General features: G+C 41.2%; 1 protein-coding gene and 1 long non-coding RNA gene across 11 annotated transcripts in view; one reads left to right on the plus strand and one right to left on the minus strand.

The window, feature by feature from the left end:
• Window positions 1-649: 649 nt before the first annotated feature.
• On the minus strand, window positions 650-17,853 carry LOC111253443 (uncharacterized). Of its 10 annotated transcripts, none has more exons than XR_015316292.1 (5): window positions 17,333-17,819; window positions 15,285-16,817; window positions 14,465-14,565; window positions 9,964-10,468; window positions 650-1,813 (listed from the first exon to the last, which is right to left on the minus strand). It is a non-coding gene; the product is annotated as an uncharacterized LOC111253443 (long non-coding RNA). The 10 variants fall into 10 exon arrangements; XR_015316291.1 differs by lacking the exon at window positions 650-1,813 and having other exon boundaries at window positions 8,991-10,468; window positions 17,333-17,498; window positions 17,715-17,853; XR_015316288.1 differs by lacking the exon at window positions 650-1,813 and having other exon boundaries at window positions 8,991-10,263; window positions 10,399-10,468; window positions 16,717-16,817.
• A 147-nt stretch (window positions 17,854-18,000) lies between these two features.
• The window catches only part of LOC111252472 (cyclin-dependent kinase 6-like), a 77,690-nt gene continuing 73,653 nt past the window's right edge, over window positions 18,001-22,037 (plus strand). Inside the window, exons 1-2 of the mRNA XM_086973878.1 lie at window positions 18,001-18,141; window positions 18,222-18,808. The gene's annotated coding sequence lies outside the window, so the exon portion shown is untranslated. The remainder of the gene's footprint in view (window positions 18,142-18,221; window positions 18,809-22,037) is intronic.

The raw sequence follows: 22,037 nt of genomic DNA on the forward strand, positions 1-22,037 counted from the left end.
CGGGTCACCTTTCTGTCGAGTAAATCGAATTCTTTTACAAAAATTTTATCAATTTCCGGACCACTTTACTTCTGTTTTTATTATTCCCAATTTTTTTTTTTTTTGATAGACAATAATATTATTATCAAACATTTAGGTAAAAAAAAGCCAGTAACATCGCCTCTTTCCTTCAAACACGTTGAGCTGCATATGTTTAAAGGCGGCCAGTGACAACCGTTGCCAAAACAACATAGCTAACATTACCAACATCTAAATTTGTAGATTAAATAAAGGACTTACGCTAAAAAAACGTGGAAAGAAGGCATGCTTTCAAATCTTTTTTTTTTTTTTCAAAACAGAGTTAGTGGAAAATTACCATAGCAGTGTAGAAAATATCATCAAGATGCGCTGTTCCAAACCCGAAAGTTCACTTAGTGAGCCGTATGCACGCAATCGCTCTTTCTAGCATCATGAAGTTCCCGAGACATCGGTCGTGCGAGCGAATAATTCAGCTCAAGGCGGGTTAGCTTTAAGTAAAACACTCATTCAAAGGTTGTCTGCCCACTATACATCATGAATATTGATGCAGTTATTGATTTTTAAAATAATTGTATATTGTTATTTGAAATGCCTATGTGTAAAACACTTTTTATGCCAACTAAATGAGATTGACCCTACGCCATATTAGATCGACAAAAGTGCGGCTTACTCTAAGCAGTACTATCATACAAGAAAAATAACGTAGCATCACTGAATAAATCGTCTTTGTTAAAAGAAGCACACTTCTCCATTGGGTAACTCGAAAACACCCCAACATCGCAGTTTGGTTCTAACAGTTTTTTATTGATTTGTTCCCTCTCTCGGTATGTCCTATTGTCGAGACTCAAGGCTGAACTATTTTCAAAGTCAAGATGTAGTTTAGAAAAAATTCTTCTAGAAACTAATAACAATAATAACAGTAGCAAACAGCTCCTGACGACTCCTGCTGCTACTGCTATTAGATCTGCGTATCATGGAGATCCTCTCCCAGGATGACCCCTCGACTTACCCCCGCCGTATCCCTTCTGGCAGTTGATTGTTCTTATAAGGCGAACCATGGAGGCGAGGAGATGTGGAAGAGAATGAGCAAGTCAGGGAGCTGGTTGGAGGATGTGAAGTGAGGGAAGGCTACGGATAGGAAAAAAACTTCGGCTCGACCGGTTTTCCCAGCCGACGACCCTAGGGGGTGTCTGAGCGGTGGCACCACATCATCTCCATCGCATCACTCGCTCGAGTGATTCTGTCTGCGGATGTTCGCGCCGGCTGCTGCTCTGCCGGCGTTTCGGCTACCTCTGCCCATGCCGCTACTACTGCTCATAGACTTGGCTCCCGCCGGCGCTAGGAAGACGACGCTTGGGCGAGCAGTTGCTGCCCGACCGCCGGCGTCACCACCGTTGCCGCCGCTGCGGCTGCCAGTCGATCGAAGAGAGATGGATGTGGCGAAGTTGGATTGAGCCAGAGAGGGAAGGAGAAGGATGAAGACAGGATCTAGCGGGCGCGTACCAACTGGGATAACAGGGTAAACTGGAAGTGAAGGTTGGATTGAAGCAAGAGACCCCAAAGGTTGGGAGCCAACGGGCCTATAAAGGTGGATGAGGATTACGAGACGAAGTTGACAGGTCAGCCAATAGAGCGGCGCCGCCGCCACTACCCGCGCCGACATCGCCAGGGAGGGCTTATTTAACCCCCGAGCCCCTGCCTCCCCACACTTCTCGCCCGCGTATCTTAGTCTTCTTTCCTTTTTGCCTTACCACCCTCCCGATTTCCCGCTTTCATCCCTCGCATATAGAACAGCCTGAAAAGAATTTATCGCAGATCAATGTTGTGTATATTATATACGACCCATAATAAAAAAAAAAAGCACAATCGGCTCATAAACTAGGATATGATGCCTTCGTACTTATAATATATGGAGCAAGTTTTAGCAGATACAGTATAGTTTGTAATACTTTTACTTTGGTAGTTGATTTGGTGTAAACAGAAAATGTATAATAAACATTTGTTTTTAGTTAACGTAACCGGCTAATGTTCTGAATTCAAGGTCAAATTAGAAGTGGCTATCACCGAAAGGGTTGAGCAATTATGTAATATTATAATTATGTATTGAAAATAAGTGCCATGCTTGTATACGACTATTTTTTGTTATTTAGTTTTTAATGAAGAAACCGCATTGAAGCAAACGTTAAAGATGTCTCCGGTATCAGAAAACACCAAATAATATTTTTTTTGTCCAATAACGTGTATATTGTAAATCAACTCTTAAATACCTCTCACACTAGTAACAAACAGATGAATGCTTACGTCTACGTTAATGGATGGATGGTGTTTCGGAACGAGGAAAAATTGGATTGTTTACCTGTCACGTTACTCATGTTATTATCTGTTAAGAAAATGCGGACAAAATAACAAAAGGCTATTGTGTGGGCTGTATTGTATTTTCCTTCTGCTAGTGTTTGTTGATTTGGTGAGCTACTCCGTGTAGATTCTCAACCAGCGCAATATAGGCGACAAGTACTTATAACATCTACGATGCCATTTTAGCGATTCGGTTGGAAGCCATCAGTACGTTAAGAATTGTATCTAGCCTTAGAATAACCGATACCACACTGCCGACGATCTAGATACACTAGGCGTAAGCCACATCTCGGTATGCTTTAAGTATGCTCGGTATGCTCTCGGTAAGGCCACTTTTCAAAACAAAGTTTCCAGCATGAAAGACCCAGCAAATTAAAAAGATGAACGCCTAAGTGGCTTGAGGACTATATTAATGAAGGGTATTTCGAACTAACCGCGTTAAACGTTCCCTATGTTAGCACAACCAGTGGATTCTGCGGGGAACATATACTCGAAGACGGTGGCAAAAAGGGACGTGGTCTTATTGACTACATCTAATGAAAAATCTATTTATTATACAGCTAAATATATAATGAGTAGAATTCAAGAAGCGCACAAAAAGAAGATCTACAAAATAAGAGCTGTTATTACTTATGACCAGTGCGACCGTGGCATTGTGATAGTGTGTTAAGTTCCATCTTCAGAAGAGGATAAAAACAATTGGTGATATTACTGAAGCTGTGTGGATTGGTCTTTATATTACGTTATACCTCAAGTTATACGTTTAACTTCCCACGCGATTCAGCTCTGAAGAACTATTTCGAATATCTATCTAAACATCGATGACTTTAAAACAGATCTATCGTGCATTCGACCTTGTTGATGTTTCAAATCGTACCGCAGGGCTTAGGTACGTCATCGGCGAGGCAATTGTTCAAACTGAGCAAGGATTCATCCTGCTGTAGCTGAGAGGCGAATTTACCTTAAATTCTAAGCTTTTGAGTATCGTAAAACATCTGCTTGCAAAACACGTGTAACTGTCGCGTCCAGATCTCGTATTGATATGCGTTCTTCCCTATGTAAAAAAAAAATAGGAAAAAAGCAGACCTGATGGTCTGCTTTTAGGGTGAATAGCAAGCAAGGTGAATCTTATCTCCATTATCTACATCTGATGACCAGGTGATTGGCTACTTTTAATCGATATGACTACTAAGATCTCGTTTAGAGTCTTCGTCACTCGAAATGTTTTCGATATCAATAATTGCGTATCTTTCCATGCCACCAAGCTCAACATGATCTGAGTTTTGAATCATGTCAGAATCCCCTATCATTTAGTAAGAATTCAACTTCTACGTATGAAACTGAAGTCATTGGCGTCTCGCTTACAGTGAAGTGTGCTAATATTTGTGTTTGTAACGGAAACGCTGTTTCCATTATACGCGACATTTTGTTCATATCACTAGATTTTGGGCGTTGCGCCATTCTCCTGAGTGTTATTGACGCTGTTGCACCTTTGGGGCAATTGGAATAATGCAAATGATAGCGAATTCTTCCAGTCCGTCACTGGCAGAGTGGCTCAACGTGTTGCCTCGGCGCTACTTTTTAGACCTTATTGTTTCCTTGGATCGGTTCCTTGACCGCTCTCATTTGAGTCGCGATCTTCGCTATGCGACGCCCCAGAAGAGGTGAAATCAAATAGAATTAGTCGTTGTTAAAGGTAAAAGTCAGTCCATCTTGAACCCTTTGCCGTTCAGATGGATGTGTTTTGCGTCATGGCACCGGTCGATCGATACACTGGCCAATGGCCTCGATCGGCTTAGAGTAATGAAAGAGTCAAAAAAGCGCTTCCAGCTTAGAACCCCTGTGAGCAGTCGCTTGGGATGTCCAGGCGGCGCTAGTGGCGGGTTAAAACCTTTCGCGCTGCTCTCGCCCGGGGGTTTTCTCACTCTCCTCTTGGACTCTCCGTGTCTCTCTCGTCGTTGGACAGCTAATCTCACTGTTTTTGTGTTACGTTGTGATTTATGATAACTCTGTAAATATCATAGAAGGGTGCGGCTAGCCACACAAGACACAGGGGGCTTTCGACAAAGTCTAAGAAATAGACAGGCAGGCTAAGGTTGTTTGGACGGTCGGTCAAGAAGGCCATTACAATGGGGCATTTAGGGGTTTGTAGTGCGCTGCCCAACAATTTTTTTGTAGTTCTTTTTCTGTTGACTTGCAGTGGACCCGGCTTCGTCCATTGGACGCGAGACTGCAGAATAGGGAGGCGATCGGATAGAGTCATCAGGGAAAATAAATTGCAAAAATACGTCTTACGCGGGCAATGCGTTCGATCATCGGGCGGAAAAAAAGATTTTTTATAAGGGTCAGGACCAGAGAAAATATCAAAAGAACTTAGTCGGCAAAAACGAGCGGCCGTCCGTACAGAATCCTATGTAAATGGATTGAGGACAAGCCGTGTTTTTACGCACAGAAAATTCAGCTTATTTACGAGTTTAACTCATAAAGCGGTGGTTCTGTTGTTGGTTCCAGATGTGGAATCAGGAAAATATCGTCGACGACGTTAAATTATGGTCATAGTACATATATATACACTTAGGTCTCGAAAGAGCTTTCCGTTTTTAAGAGCTACAAATTGGTGTTTTTGTTCCATCGGATCTAAAGCAATGTTTCAAGTTTGACCTCCAACACAGCCGTTAGCCATTTCGTCAGACAGCTGATACCCATCGCGAAACGGAGTGGATCTACGTGCGAATTGGAACCCATCAGATCTGCGGGCATGATAAGGTATCGTCACTCTTTTTCTTATCGTCTAGTTATGATCACTGTTAGAGTGTTGATAGTCTATAATTAACCATACTTTTACATAATAAATTAGGAACGCTTAGGAAAACCTTAGCTTGACCGAGAAAATCGATGATATCAATGATTTTGTTAACCTGAATCAAGTTAGCAAAATATAGATGAGTATCTTATTTCTAAATAACTTATACGCAACTTGTCTAAAAACTTAAGAGATTCTTAGGACCTGTTACCGTAACATTTCATCTGAGAGATCAAGTTAGTAGAACACATCCTTTTACTTAGACCCACAAGCGTCCATAGATTATCGTCAACGATGCGTACTTCATTTGATACAACAATATCAAGAATAATTTCATCATCGCCTGTCCTTCAGGTTTCGTCATAAGGTCTTACAGGTTTTGCTACAGGGATGGTAGATTACAATACAGTGCAACTTTGTAGATGGTTCCCGACATCTTGTCTTTGCATTCTTTGCACTAGTGTTGATGTCAATGCAACGTACGCCAGCATCGCGGAACGCGCGTGCAGAACAGGCTGTCGTCCTTCCTTATACAAAATAAATGTGTCCTGCGAGTGTGGGTCTCCGCTTAGATCGACATGTCTGCTAGCCTATGGTTGTATTTATGCTTGTCTTGCTTATGCCCTGTGTGGACGTCTTTGTAGAAGACTAGTATTTAGGTTTGGCTGTCTTTCTCTGTAGCGAGGTTTCGCCCTATGACTGTCCAACTTTGCCTTTCCAATAGTCCTTACCAGGCCATAATGCAGCGACCACTGCCAAGTGTGAATAAACGCAAGCTATGCCAGGTATTTTTCTGCACACAGACAGAAGTGTGTGTGTACGTGTTCGTAGGTGTGTGTGGATAAACGTACTTCTTGTATCTCGCTTCCGGCCATCCACGCGAGGCAGTGGCAATGGCGTTGCTGTCGTGTTGTTTTCTTTCTTTGGGACAGGGTCTACCTGTTGACGCGCTCCCGCGTAGACTGCTGTTGTGCGCTTGAGACAGTCGACTAACCGAATGGATGTTCTTCGTTCGGCCTCGTCGCGTTCATCTTACGAAGACGAGTGGAGACGCGAGTCTCTTCCCGCGCCTTCATGCAAGAAGATTTCATGAATTGCGAACAAGCTAAAGGCCTGTCATGGAGTGAGACATCCGTTTTCTGTCTCTCTTCTTGCAGTCGTCGTTGTCGAACGAAATTGAGAAGCTACACGGCAGCCGATCACGCGGTCTATACAGTCCTTCAGACAGTGCTGCCGCTGCTTCTTTTTCTGTTGCGCTTTCTAACCCTGAGAACCTGTTCGTTGTTGGGTGCTCCGTGTACTCAGTCGAACAGACACGGGTAAGCGAATTAGGGCGAGGTTGGAATGGAAGATTGACGCTAAGAGTAGAACGGGTTTCCCGATGTAAACGTAGACCGTGACGATGTCGGTCTGATGAATTCGTAATTTTCAAAACTTCTTTTATGAAGTAACTGACTCAAAAAAATTTGAGTCCACATAATGCTTTTGATCATGGATACTCTTGGTTGAATGATCGCAGCAGTTTTTCGTAAGCACGGGGTTATCATCTGGACTACAAAGCTTTGTTGGTCTCATCTGGGAATACAGCAGAATGCGATCACGAAGATATGGCCAAACAAAACCTTGGCACACATAGTGCGCGATTCTGCAACGAAATGTTTTCTTCTACCAAAGTATGACTTTATACCTATCATTAGCATATATGAAATACTAGATGAACTAACTTCACTTTCAGCTTCATGATCGTATGAAAAATAATGTATTGCAGAGGTAACAGAGGTAAGCTAACAGGCGCAGGTATGAATGCGCCAATACCCCTAAGCAAGCACAAAGTTGCTCTCTGAAATAGTATACGTTACTTAACATAGAAGTAATACGTGACCATCTCCGTTCTAAAGTAGACTCATATCCTTTGTTGAATTTTCAACTATGCGGAGAGACCTATTGGCTCTGTAGCTGCCTGTAAGTCCGACCATAAGGCCCGCAAAGTTTCATCCCTTTTGATCAAATATATCGCAATACAAGTTTGGTTTATTAACAATAAGTGTTTATTATTTAGATCTTACAGATATGAAGCAATGGATGTCCGCTGTATACGATCGAATTTTGATATAATATCGGCACAGTCCGGCTTTTTTTTGCTCAATTGATATAAACGGTGGGGGAATGAGCTGATTTTTTTAAAGTGATTGTCCATGTAGGTGTGCCACTCGAATATCGCTGCTTGACATTAAACATAGATGCATATACTAATGCTTGCACGATAATACTGAATATGAGTGGATTAGCGTTCCTAAAAATTGCCCTTGCACTAACATCCCATATATCATTAGACTTTACTACACAGTGTATTTGTGCTACAAAAAAAAAATCGAAGAATTTCTGCATGCATATTTACTGACAGTGTGGAATGTAGATGCGGAAAAGTCATATTGGATGTACCAATCGTCACTCAAACACAAAGTTCTCATCAATTACGTTTCTGTTGAAGACTTAGTTTTTCGCTAGCTAATGTCAGCACGCAGGGGATCGTAGAACAATGGCGGATGATTCACGGTCCTTCGAAAGTGGTGAGTGAAGGCTAGGTAGAAAGCGACGATCCCAAAGCCTATATATGTATAGGTAGCCACCTCAAGAGTTTTACCTCCCTTGCGTAGCTATTTCTACCGGTCAGAAACTTCCTGAGACCAAACAGCGTTTCTTTTAATCTATCGCTTCTCGATATTGCTGCACTCTTACCCGTCGCCACAACAGAATGACTGAGTGATGCCAATAAGCGCAACAGCGGGGCGCCTCCGGCGTCGTCTACCGGTAACAGCCCCGTACCAATTTCCCAGATCATAGAGATAAGGGTGAAGGCCAGCCCTAAGCTGTGGAAGCTGTCCACCAGCAACCTCACGAGTTTGTAGTTGTGTGGTCGTTAAGCGTCTTTCACGTTCGTCTCCTCTACCTTATAACAGTTGGGATCCGTACTGATATCGAATCGATCGCCACATCAGCGCAACGAAAGTAGCTGACAAGGAGTATTCTGCGTCCTGTCAGGTAACAGTTTTTGTGTGCGCTATAGTTGACCTCGAAACTGGTTTCCTGCGCGACTGTCGACACATTTTGAGCCAGCAGTGGAAACGCTCTGCAAACTAGTTTAGCTTAGTACAATGGCAATGAGAGCTGCGTTAGCCGGGGTTCTGTAGGCTCGACTGGTAGCGGTTCTGTCTCAGAGGATAAACCTGCTCATCGTGGGTAGGATTGGGGGGAAAAGTATTCAATGCGGGCGATAGAAAAGCTGTTCTTGTACTAAAGGTGTTTGTCAGAGCCGTATTTGAAAAGCGCGCCACTGGCGAATGTGGCGCACTCTTCAAATGCATGTGGTGTTACCGCAGGCACCAAAAGGACTATATAGAATGCCCATCTTTAGGGAAGGTCTAGGGAGGCCTAAGTTTTAGATTGTGAACGGGGGATGGTAGTTGCAATGAACGTTCGCTCCTTACTCTCTAGTCACTTTAGCTCATTGTATTGTTATTACTGTTCAAGCCACGCTCGAATCCACAGAATAAGTGTGGTAAATGAATGGAAGGAAAAGGTCCACTTGTGTGTCAACTGTACACTCCGTTCCTAGGATAAACTACTGCTTGGTACATTGTGCATACAACAGATGCATACGGCGTCGTGTATACCGAACAAATAATCTCTTCGCCTTTGAATTGTCCGCCACTAACTGCTAGATAGACTGCTCGTCGTAGACGACGTCTGTAAAGTGCAAATACCTATTGTGTATATAAATTAGATTTGCTAAGCTTGTTATTACGCCTGAACAGCAGGATATCAGAAACGTCATTGGTTAGTTTATTGCAAAACGCGTTTGTCGCATATCGGAGAAGCTGACGAACATAATTGCGGATATAAAGACATTGTTGATATATTGAGGTACACTAAATACACATTCAGGCAATTTAGAAAGGAAGTTCGTTGAAATGAATCGATCAAAGAAAATGCAACAATTCAGCCTCAGTCGGAAGCTTTGACGCTGAAAAAACATAAGCACAGCATACGCTACTGGGCCTGGCATCTATATATAATGAAGCTGACATTACTAATATGACATACGTTTACTATGTACTGTACGTTTGCGTAATTATAGGAGGGTGGCAACAATGGCAAATGTTTGTAGGAACCAAAAACTGTGATATTAAGAGTACAGGTGGCAAGACCACACAGATAGAGGAAATCTGATCAGATTTATCATGGCCCGTAGAACGATAATCAGTGACATCAGTCGTATGGTCTATAGATGCCAATGAGATATACCTGTCATGATTTTAAGGATTTTGGTAATACGAGAAACGGTGTGCTAAATAATGATGGCCTCTAACATGATGTATTCAGATTTGTTGCGCGTACTGGAACAGGTGACATTTTCATTGATACACATATAGCTTGAGGTAATACAATTTTTTAAGTTTCAAAAAAATTCAAATTTTCACTTAAATACACTAACGGGCTCGATAAAGGCGAAAAAAAAAATATGTATCAAAAAAAAAGTATGCTTTCTTGTTATATTCCCCCGTTATAGATAACTTTTCCTTTTTTAATATTCTACTTAACAAGCACGCCGTCGAATGCGCATTGTAGTAAAGATAATCAGAACGATATAGATAATCATAATACTACCTACTTAAAAGTAGAGAAAATACTTTTGAAGGTGGCGAAATTCATTCGCAGTCGCAAGCTAACACAATGAGACTCACGGTCCGCAAACGGTAAGCCTGTCACGCTCATGATGAACTCACGTTAGTAGATTAAGCTGAGCGTCGTCTTGATGCATTGATGCTTCACGAGTCACTAATGTGCAACGTGCTACGATATCCTAAATTCTTTTCCTACTGCGGCGGAAACAGATTCTGACTATGGCAGTCTGCAGCGGGCGCACGTGCAAGCCAATACCGATCGGCGGGGGGCTCCGCCCCTTTGATTTTGAGTTCTATCTCGCAACGCCGCTTGTCGTGTGGGTGTTGTTGATATGACCAGCCAGCAGGCCTGCCACCTTTAAGCTGCTCGTAGGTTCCCATGGCTTGATTTGTTGACGGTCACTTTGGGTGGCACATATGATGGGCGGCGTCCACTTTTAGATGAGATAGCTAGTTGATATATATCCAGGCGGCTGACACTATTTACATATATATAGTATGTGAGTATGTTAGAGCATATGCAGAAATTGTTGTTACCTGGAGAGTAGAGAGACTTCCATTGATACGATAATAGTCAATACGATGACTAACGAACGATTGCGTTAAGCTGAAATTCAATTTTGAAAACAAAATCCTAAAATTTTAATTTTAACATTAAAAAATCGATTGACGATATACAGAAATCTCAAAATTTCGTTATGAATTTAGAGTGATATTGGCATAGATAAGTACTGGAACGTAAGCTGCAAGAATGGCTAGATAGTTATGTTTCAGGTGGTGATGTATTTGACCATAATTTGAAACGTTTAGTTTTCAAACTTTATTTTGTACCTACATGAGTATTAGATGTACTTTAAATTACTGACTCGAAATAATCAACTAATATCTATTGATCTGACATTTAATTTAATTAAACGATGAAGACAATCAAAGACAATTCTAATTCCTAGCTTTATAATTTTTCGATTATGCCACCGCTTATCTACCGTCTGAACAAGGTTGGTCAAACTGGTAAGCATACTATTTTATTATAATATTATTGTAATCTCTCATAGATGTATGATTTTTTGTATCGTTCACACGTGCATTACATTAACCTTTAAAAAATATCTTCACAACTATTCCAAATAACATGCAACAGCGCCAAAAACAAGGCATATTGGGCTGCTTTGCTTTTTCTCCGTTGAGCCTCGAAACGACGTTCAACCGAAAACAACGTAAAGGCACATTACGAGTGGAACCTATATTCCTAAAGGACGGGCTAATCATTGTACCTGTTTGCCGGGCTTGGTGTCCTACAGCAAGCGCATTATAGCCTAGGATAATAACATGGCCACGCAAAAAACCAAAACCGTATAATTACTGCCTCTCTATTTATAACTTGCTCAATTTTTGAGCCTTATCTTCAAAGCGCAAATTCTATGTATGATTATATTGAATCGTTTGATTAAAAGAGAAGTAATAGCAAGGCCATTTCTACGTCGCACGGTTACCTGCCACGCTTTCAACATTTTTTTCTGTCAAGTTCTAGTTGTCACTCTGCCTGGAACGGAAATCCACAGCTTTATCTGAAAGGCTCAGGCTACTGTATGAGTACTGTGATCACCAATGCTAGACGCACTGCGGGCCGGCGGGAGCAGCTTCTGTAACAAATCCAAATAATCCCCAATCTTTACCCCTATCCAACCCCTCGCGTCCGCCCCCTCGGGCTCCATTTTGTTTTTTCTACTCAAAACTTGTTTCATATAGCCTCTCCCTTCACGCGTTTTCACAGGCACCAATAGACACCCACACATACACGCGTATCTCGATTTTACTTATCTGTTTCTCAATCCCTCTTTTTTGTCCCTTAACGCAGCCCCCGTCCGGCCATCGTTGTGCCAGACCCAGCAGATGATTCAAGACTGACGGGACTGACGCTTAGATGGATTCGAGGCGGGCCGGAAAGGAAAGCAGCAGCTCCGAGTTCTTCGCCTCTTATGACTTTTATATTCTGACTTGAATATATATATATATATATATATATATATATATATATATATATATATATATATAGGTCCTTTCGCCTTTTCAGTGTCACCTCCTCACGCCTAGGTTCGTTTTCGTCCGCATCCACCGCGGTACTTCCAACTTTCGCCGAGGCCTTCGCTCACCCGTCGCTGAAGTCCTTTACCCCACGTTCGTTCCCCTAAAAGCGGGCGGTTTTTTCATCCTCCTCACCCTCTTCATCGCCTCCTGTTGACTCTTAGGCCGGTCTTCGTGGGGGCGTAAAAAAGTTCGTTCTATCTTTCTTTCGGCGTCTTCTTTTTTTCCTCTCTCGTTTGTCTTGGTTCTTTCTTCGTCTTCGTTTGTCTTCAGACTCCGTCTCTCGCTTCAGCAGCTGCGCCCGTCAACCTGCTCTGTAGCCTCCTACTGCCTGTCCTTTCAGCTGGTCTCTCCCACTAGATGGAGCTGGCAGCACTGCATACGGTTGCAGTTCTCTTCCCCAGTCAAGTCCAGTTATTCACATGGACAGATCCAAAGACAGCCATCCGCGTGCGAGTACCGCCGGTGTTTTTGTGAGAGGCGCTGTATTCGGGGAACTATCGTGGGCCAAGCCGTAAGCGTTCCCATAGCAGTAGCAGCAATGCCGGCTCCAAGCAGTGGCGAATAGCAAGACAAAAACTCATTTTCCACGTCGATGGACATCTCCCTGCTTGGAATATCATAGACAACCGACGACTACCGAGTCCCGAGTACCTACTACGCACCGTCAAGTACAGGCAACAGCAACAACAACATCTGCAGTAGTATCGACGAGCTTTTCCGCCTAAACTTTCCAGGTGGAACGCCCGTCCTCAGGGTATCTTGGTCTGTGTATGATTAGCCGTATACGATGACTATAAATTCGATTTCGATTGATCGTCTGACTTTTTACATGTTTGTTAAAAAAAAGTTTTCGAGTTTTAGGTGGGACACCGCTGTGAAGCATTGCCCCAACCCGAAATAAGCTGTGTCTACGTTCAGTTTTGAAGCTTGCCCACTCCACATATTCTTCAGTTTAATAGGAAAATGCGTTACCACTGCATTATTACGGGTATTTATTCATCTGTTGGCAGTTCGATATAATGATCTTAAGACGGCACAAAATAGGTACACAGACACCTAATAGCGTCGGTGGTGCAGGGCAACTTGCATGTAGGTGGGTGTGGTAGATTAGGACCATACAGGGGGTTACTGGGAGATTGCGGTGGCCTGGATTTGAATCTGCGGGCGGGGGCATATTTGGTTTGTGCTGGAAACCAGCAGTCTGATTGATACCGGACGTCGAACCCAAACCATGTAGGCTGAGGTAGAGGACAAGTTGAGAAAACATTATAGGATGTTATAAAATCCCGTAAATAGATTTGCTTCTTTATCGCTTTAGAATAACCTGCGTTCACTATGTTAGAGGATAGGCCTCTAACATAGTGATTTGCGCTGGAAATTTTGGGTTTCACAAAAGGACGTTATAAGAGAACAACTTTTGGGTGTGTACAATACTGGTCGAATGCTATTGATAATATGGGACCGCTCACAAGCGAAAGTAAAACGTCATCATCATCACCGAAAACCGAAATGAACCAAAGTAAGTTTTCGAAGCTATTACCAAAATTTCTGGTATTTGATCTGGCGCGCGTTATCGCCTTTTGTATATTGCATCCAAAATCATCGAGATCATAACGCATTTGAACCAGTCACGTGCCGCTTATCTTTAAGCACACAGATCTTTAGGCATCGTTTCATATGGCTGACTCCCCGCATAAACTAAGATGCGTTTAGGTTCGGTTTTGAACCTAAACTGGTCACGATCTTTCTATATTATATAGGAAAGTCCATACCACTGACCCATCGCGGAAACCTATCGCTAACGATTAACCAGCCTAACAATATGATGTGCCTGGTTTTTCTCACCGATAGATAGTACCACGGCAATGAAGTTCCGTGTCACAAACACAACGTTTTTTTCTATTTTAAAATCTTGATCAGTTGTTTTATTAAAAGGATTAGTCAAAGGGAGATGTTTAGTACGCGTTTCCACCCTATGCTGCTGACCTAAATGACTTCTATCGAATGAAGCTAGATCCGTTTTTAAATTAACTGAAAAATACTGAAGACCTCAATTTCAGCAATCAATTGCTTTACTAAATCAAATCGGTAGTTGTGTTGTCACTCAGAAGGCCAGCTATTCATGAGAAATTGCACAATCTAAATGGATATCAATTGGCTATATAATTTTCTATATGACAAAAGAAATACAAAATATTATATGAACATGTGCTACTGTCATTTTAAATAAACTAAGGAATAATCACATTAAAATCCTAGAATAGCGAGTATTTGAAGTGAACTTCTAAATAGCCATCGTTTCTGGTTTATACGTGTGATGCTGACTATGAGCAATGATCTATTTAGTTTGTAGGTATACTGGTTGTATATAACTACGATGTTTAACTTGCCTGTCCTGATTATACATCTGTATACCTAACGAAAGCCTGCTCGTGGCGCGCTAAGTATTCCCGCCCCCCACATTAGGCATTCTGACCTGTAACAGAGGCTCGCTGATTACGGGAGTGTTCTTTACCTTGCCAAAAGGTCACACCGCCAAAAGCTGCTTTTTTTGTCATCGGTCCGTCCATTCTAACGAAAACACAAATGTGGTGCTGACAGACCAAATCAGCAGTTCTGAAAATGGGTGGAAAGATTTTTTTTATTTTTGGGTGTATTTTCAGTCTTTCAAATTGACTAAGCTTATACAGAAATTAACTCGGCGCTTATAGATTTGCCAAAAAATTCACAACAATTTCTGCAGTGGCGGTATTTTTTTCAAAAATGATTTTTTTTTCAATTTCAACAATGTCTAACTACTCCAGTAGTCCGACATATACATATGTAACTATAACCCTTTCTGATTCACATGTCAAATCTGCACATCCTTCGCTGGAGAAAACTCTTTACAAACCATATCAAAGCGTGTTATATATATATGCTTGTACGGCAGAAATAATTTATAATTTCTTATTTAACATATAGCTGGAATGGGCTCATTAGTTGAAACCTCTTCTATTTAAATACTTAATGTACGGTCTGATCAATTTTCGGTTTGTGGCCTTGCCACACGGTTCTTGATGATTGCATATACTTTTTAATTTGAATAGCCATGGAACGTTTTTCAATATTTTATTTCGAATGTAAGAAACACAAGTGCACGCTGGACTGAGAGCGCGGGTCTAATTTGATGCCTGAATCGGTGCTGTATATTATTATCAATACCGCATGATGCGCAGAGTTCAATCTGATTAAAATCAACGCGTAATATAAAAGCGCACGGTAGTTATTTATCAGTATTTTTTAACCTTTTCAAGTGCTAGCTTAGTGGGTAACCAATTTGCTTAAGGACTCACTGTGGTGTGGGTTTGAACCCGGACGCCGGCAGCAAACTGCCTACCGACGACACCGGCCGATAGAAACCGACGTAAGTTTTTCTAATGATCTAATAACATATTCTGTAAAAACAGAAGCAAGCTATTATTATATGTGACGAACTAGAGTGGGGTATCAGGCGAACATACATCTATGGTAGTTCGAGGGGGAGCCTTATGTAGTTGTCCCTATGTCCAATATAATTATAGATGATCGAAAATTTTGAATTGTTCTTATTGTACTGCCGTAAAATCAAGGAGCTTTCCGATAATATTGGCTACAACTAGCTCTTCTCCCAGCAGCAAAGCATAACATTTGACTTTAGACATCGGATCCAGAGTTTCCATACGGGATTACGGTCTAAGCTGACGCTTGTCTTTTTTCCATACGGTTCTGCGCCTCCAGATGTAAACCTGTTACAAGTTTAGCTAAGTATATTTCGAACCTTATATCATGCATTTATGGATCTGCTCATTTTACCTGTTGTTAACGATGACTAGATTACGTTCTTGGATTCGCATTATTTATATACAGATCTTCTTTACTTTCGTGCATTTGAACGAGTTAAGCGTATAAATACATTTTTTATGTACGACACATGTTACCGAAAAAACTACTCTTTCATAATGTTCGCTATAATTTATCCTTGCCTACGCTTTACTAATGAAATGGTTTTTGCTTCATCCAGTACTTCCCGTATTTTTTAGTTCGATCGTCTTCTCTAGGTTATTCTGCTTTCCCCCGTGTTCTGTTTCACATAGAGACTGTATGCAGAGCCTTTGACAAGAGGCGCGAATGGACGGCGGCTATTGGTTCGCTCTGCTTTGTCTACCGTTTGGCTCACAAATGATCTATCTATCAATGACCAAAGCTAGCGTTCGCCTATTCTGGAAAGCCCTTATAATTTTTAACAAGTTTAAATTATAATTTATTTAATTGTCGTGCCAGTTTTAACATGAACATATTAGTTAATGCTGTAGCTCTATTAGAAATAAGCGATACAAATACTTCTCTAAATCTCACTTTTTTTCTATAAATTGCAAATATGGAACAAGTTATTGAAGATATGAAGCGAAGTACCTGTGGGTTTATTAATATTTTCTAATTATATTGTATTTATTACTGTGATAATTTGAAATCAGTTTTCGTGTTTATTGCAAGCATATGTGAAATAATGGCCTCATGGATCACAATATATGGACAAAATAGATGTCGTTTGTTGGCTGTTATTCTATCACTCTGGCGACGATAATAACAACAGCAGAAGCCAAACATGCCGTGTCGGTCGATCGATCATTATTTCGATGTTATTCAATTTAATTACGGGAAAACAATGTCTTCATTAGCATGAATCTATGATCATAATAGTTCAGTTACGAGAAAGAAAGTTCGGGGAAATGAACTGAAAATTACTTAGCATTCAATGAATATTCCCGGATTGTGTCAGCAGACGAAGCATTGGCATGCATCATCGTTGACGTAGCGCCACCCGCTCATCGATCTCTTGTTGTCCGCTAGAGATATAACGATAAAAGTTACTATTCTGTTATTCTACCGTTGAACTGATTATCTATTTTGTTTGTCATCTCTTGCTAACGACTATAATAAATTCACTGTTTTTCAGTAGTCGCACAGACTCAACTTTGCAGTCGACGATTTCATTTTTCAGCGAAGATAAGCCCGTTAGCTTTTAGCGGCCGCTAACAACTAACGGGCTTATTTTCGAAACGGATATATAAAATGTTTGAAAAACACTATTAAACAAAAAAAAAAAATGACCGCGTTTCTGGTTACCGTTAGGAGCAGTATCAGTAGAAAGCTGGGTACATTATGTGGCCGTTGAGTAAACCAATGGTGAATCCTACATAATAATGCAGTTTCTGGTGGAACGAGGGCAATGCGGGACTCAGATTGGCTTTGTGCCCTGGGAGATCTATTATGAATACTAGTCAACGTATGTGGCTTACCGCTATTTGAACGAAATACTATTCATACTATCTATACTATATAACTGACCAAAAGTTTACACCTGTACTCCAGGGGCGCCGTTGTATTCGTAATGGCCTACAAAAGTAGCCATCGCCAATTTGAAGTTTTCGATGACATCATTCAGCGCATGGCAAATGACACGACGTTCTTTCCGTTTCTTGGGACACGCACAGTAACGTACAGATGCTCGTGTAATCTTGACGCCCCTGTAAAATATCTCCATGTGTCATTAGTAAATTTCAAAAGAACGGCGTACTTTTTTTTCTAACTATGGTGATCACACAGTGATTATCTTGTTGAGTTTTATTCTACTCCAGTGAGCGTAACGAGGGCCGTACGCGACGCTCCTTCGCCCCCTAAATGTTAAGCAAAGCTGCACATCTCCGGGTTTTCAAGCCACCCCCGCAAACAGCCGAACTTACTGACGTCTCTTCATTGATGAGCGCACAAACAACGACAAACTTTTCCTCAGCATGAGTCGAGCCGCTGCCGCTCGTCGGACGCCATAGTGTCAGAGTAGTGGCGATCTGAGTCAACATGATTATCCCTTAACAACAGCAGAAACGCCAACGAAGCTAATAACAATCGCGGCAATCGCTAGTGCTGCCGATTCGCTGACGACGCTTTCGGTGAACGCCATTCTTCTATCGTTCTTCTGTACTCCACGTTGTTCTTCCTACGATTTGATTTTTTAACGATTTTATTTAACCATACAAATTTTAGAGATAGGCGGGATGAACATGAGCGTGGATTCGTCCGCGTCGATCAATGCGTACATATGTTTTCCTTCTCGATTTCTTTCAAATGTGCGCTGACAGGAGCTACATATTTCAAAACAGTTGAAAAGTGGTAAGTACGTATGTGGACGAGGCGCAGACAGCAGAACCACCGATGATGCCCATTCACTAACAAGAATCGTTTTTGAACAGTGATGACGGTACGAGTTAATGGCGCTGCAAATTGCAACGGTTCCAAGGAAGCGACTAAGGCAGAAGCTGCGTAGACAGAATAGCATTGCCGCTTACGGTCAAAGATGCCATTGGCTACAACACAATCCCAAGAATACGTTTGCTAGAAGTCGACGAGATGGCGCTTGCAAGCGGCCGCCGAATAAATTAAGCATTTTTTGATGAATTACTGCCATTTCTAGCAAACGACTTGGCCAATAGGACCGTTCTAGCATAGGCACCAGCACCCACCTGCAGTGAAACAGATTGATGAATGAATGAGGCGGGCCACATTTTCGCTGCCTGGTGCTTCTTTTTCCTCGCGAGTTTTCAAGCCATGAAACTCAAATCGAAAATCAGGCCGATAACAGACATTCAAAAGACCGCTGTTAGTGTCTACAACGAAAGTCAGCCGATCATCTTCGCGTTATAAGCATTATCCAACGAATCGATATGGAGACGGTAATGAAGGATGGACTACGTCTGACGTTGTTTGCGTTATTAGGATCACGTGTGTGTAAACAATCACCGATTACTGATGATAGGTGACGGCAAGCCAATGCATAACGGTAAGCAAATTTTTCTAAAAAATATATGTACACGATGACGAATACATATTAAATACTTGGCTCAGTATTTGTACTACTGGCCCGTATGATCGAACCTGAATCGATTACGAAACAAAATTCGGCAGATCACGGATCTTTATTCATCCTCCTCAGAATACTGAGTTGACAACAATCAAGCCGATACTAGGACTAAGATGACGGCAATCGCTCCAACTCGGATCCCATACACACGAGCTGGCTGTTTTGTCACTTCCTGTAAAGTTTCGCAACTTTTATACTTTAAAAAAGTGACGCTTCGGTGGTTCAAGCACGTTATAAAGACATGCTAATTATATATAGAAGTTTAGTAACTATATATAAAAGACATAGCTATAAAAAATTAGCTCTGTAGTGTATTGGTGAGCTCCCATTTAAAAGTAAGTAATTTGTGATTAAGTAATTAATGCATTATATCTAAATTGCTCTTTTGTTTTTCTCATCTATTTCGAGGCAACGGGTCCGATTTACCGAGACATACTAACACATATCTGTACTGTGTTTCTGAGGTAAACTCGTTACCAAAAACTAGTTCGTCTAGGCCCACACACAGCAAGCCTGCCAGACAAAAAGGACAACCGTTGTTGACGTTTTTGTTCGTGCGAACATCATAACGAAATACAGTGACATAGATCAGTTAACGTCATTTTAAAGAATCTAGGAGACAGAAACAAACTAGAAACGGAAAGAGATGGAATTACATCATAGTACTTTGAAGCTGTGTAAGTTGAGGCGGTCTACCTAACTATTACTTGAATTACCTAGCAACGTATTATCAGTAAACGTCTGCCAACATATTTGTTTGTGGAACAAATATATAGGTTTGGCTAGAAACACTTCCAATTTTAAAACAGTGCTAACGGAATGTAGTGGAAAAGGAGAGTATTTTCTCGTTTGATTAAATAGTTGATTTATAATAATGAATTGGGCTTACCTTGTATGGCATCGAAGATTTGTACTAATATGCTTTGATATAGAATAAAATGATGATTGCTATTGTGCGTCAAATGGCCTGAACAGGCACAGGAGGCGAAGAGCAGGCGTCAGTTATAATGTAAATGCTCGAGTTGATTGTTTATTACTATATTTTTTTCACAGACTTTACGTGATTTTTCCGTTTTTAATGGTCATTAAATTAGGTAGAGTCATCAAGAAAGAAAGGAGTATCGAAAGTCCTTGTCCAAATCTTAAATTTACCTCATCCTACCTGGTAACATACTTTTATCGCTCGTCCTTTCCCCTGCTTTTTCTCATCGTTCTTAAAAATGTACGTGATTATCAAATTTGGATGAGAAGCACACTTTTTTTTTTTAAATATTAAAACGCTATAAAAAAAAAATGTTGTTTCTAATCTAGAATGCTCTACTGTGTGAGCACATTCGACGACCTATCCAACGATATCCAGTAGTTTGTGAATGTAACGTGCAGAGTGGAAGAAGGTTTCCTGCAAGCAGATTAGATCTCGCCCCTTTGGCGGGGGGACACTGAACTCGTATCTTTGGACTGGAAAGCCTGGATAGATGAAGGGATTTAGATGGTTAGCGTGGTTAGAATACCGGGTGCCCTAGGCATAGGATACGGAAAAGTTCGTATTAGACAAAGCAAATAAAGCGAGTACTGAATCTGTATTTAATTGATATATATTCCTTAATTATAATCACACTCTGTAAACGAAATTTTCATAAACTGATTATTTCAAATATTATATATAAGTAATTTCAAATTTCATAAACTAATTACTTACAGATGTTAACAGTCAAGTCAGTGAGAGTGTAACGATTAATGTTTATGTTCAATAACCGCCATAGAGATATCATGCAAAATGCTCGACAAAAACAGTGCCGTACTCCCTGATGTTATACAGCTCTCGCTTAACTCGTTTCGAGATACGGCTAATGGTACGCTGAACCATTGTGAAACTGAAGTACTCCATGGCTGTTTAAAGTAGGGTCGCAGCACCTTCTGAGACGTTTGTTTATAATTAGTATGAATACTCTAACAAGTAAGGGTCTCTATATGACCGAACAAAGCACGGGCATTTACACTCCGGTTTCGAAAAACTTACGAGTTGCCCTTCGAGCGCTCGTAGGTAGCACTATTTTTCGGCAATGAATTACCGTTCCTCTGACGCAAAAGGCCATCTTGGTCCAACTTGGGTTGTTCAGTTGAAACAAAATCACGTTCGAGATGTCTCTACGATAGTAATTCAGGTGGTAGTGAATTGTTTACGAAGGGCGTGAGGACGTTTTCCTCACGAACACGGACTCGTTGCCAACAGCCCATTCACGTAAAACTCAACTGAGGGCCAGAAGGAAACAGAACAGATAACATGTTTTGCGAATTTTCTACTCTCTTTCGACCGTGTAACTGCTATACAGCTAGATGTATGTACACCGAACGTTCTGTTTATTGCCAGGATATATGTCATTCATACGACATACTGGCATATCTAAACTCTACAAATAGGTCTTATGCTGCGATGAATGTAAAGGCTCAAAAGACATGCTAAAAAAAAGAGAATTGTCATCTGCTCACTACCTAAATAGTAAGAGATTAGTATTTTTAGAATTTTATAGCTCTAGCTTCAAGTAATAACGCTATAAAGATGCTATATTCATTCCGCAATTCCATTTGACTGACGATTCGCTATACAGATCATATGTTTTCCTTGAGTATAATAACCATTATCATAGATTCAACTAACGCTAACCAGAATTCGTAGATATTCTATTGTTATAGTTTTACAACATAATTTTATGCAAGGAGTATGTGCTTGAACATTGTTCCTGGCAAAGTGCGTCCTCTGACGCGAGATTTACCCAAAGATGACGCGTGTGAAGATTGAAACAGTATTACGGAGGCTTCTCATCTGTATTTCTGACCACTAGCCGACTCCCGTGTCTCTCTGACGATGAGGCTCACCTTCAAACACCACCCGCTCCATCAAAGATCTGAAGCTAAGCCTGTGCCTGTGGAATTACAACTGATTTCAAATTTAATCAAAATCAGATTAACACACTGTGCGAGAGTCTAATGCAAAATCAAGCTTATAAAAACCAACGGCGGCCACGCATGAACCGAGAAGTCATCTGTAAATGACAAGCGTAACAGGTTTTCAAAACGGGAAGGTATTTCGTCACCGCGAGGGTGCGAGACAGAAGGTGCAGGCCATCACTTCTATCCTAAAATGATA

The sequence above is a fragment of the Varroa destructor genome, unplaced genomic scaffold (genome assembly GCF_002443255.2).
Source record: "Varroa destructor unplaced genomic scaffold, Vdes_3.0 BEIS01000006.1, whole genome shotgun sequence".
NCBI lineage: Eukaryota > Metazoa > Arthropoda > Arachnida > Mesostigmata > Varroidae > Varroa > Varroa destructor.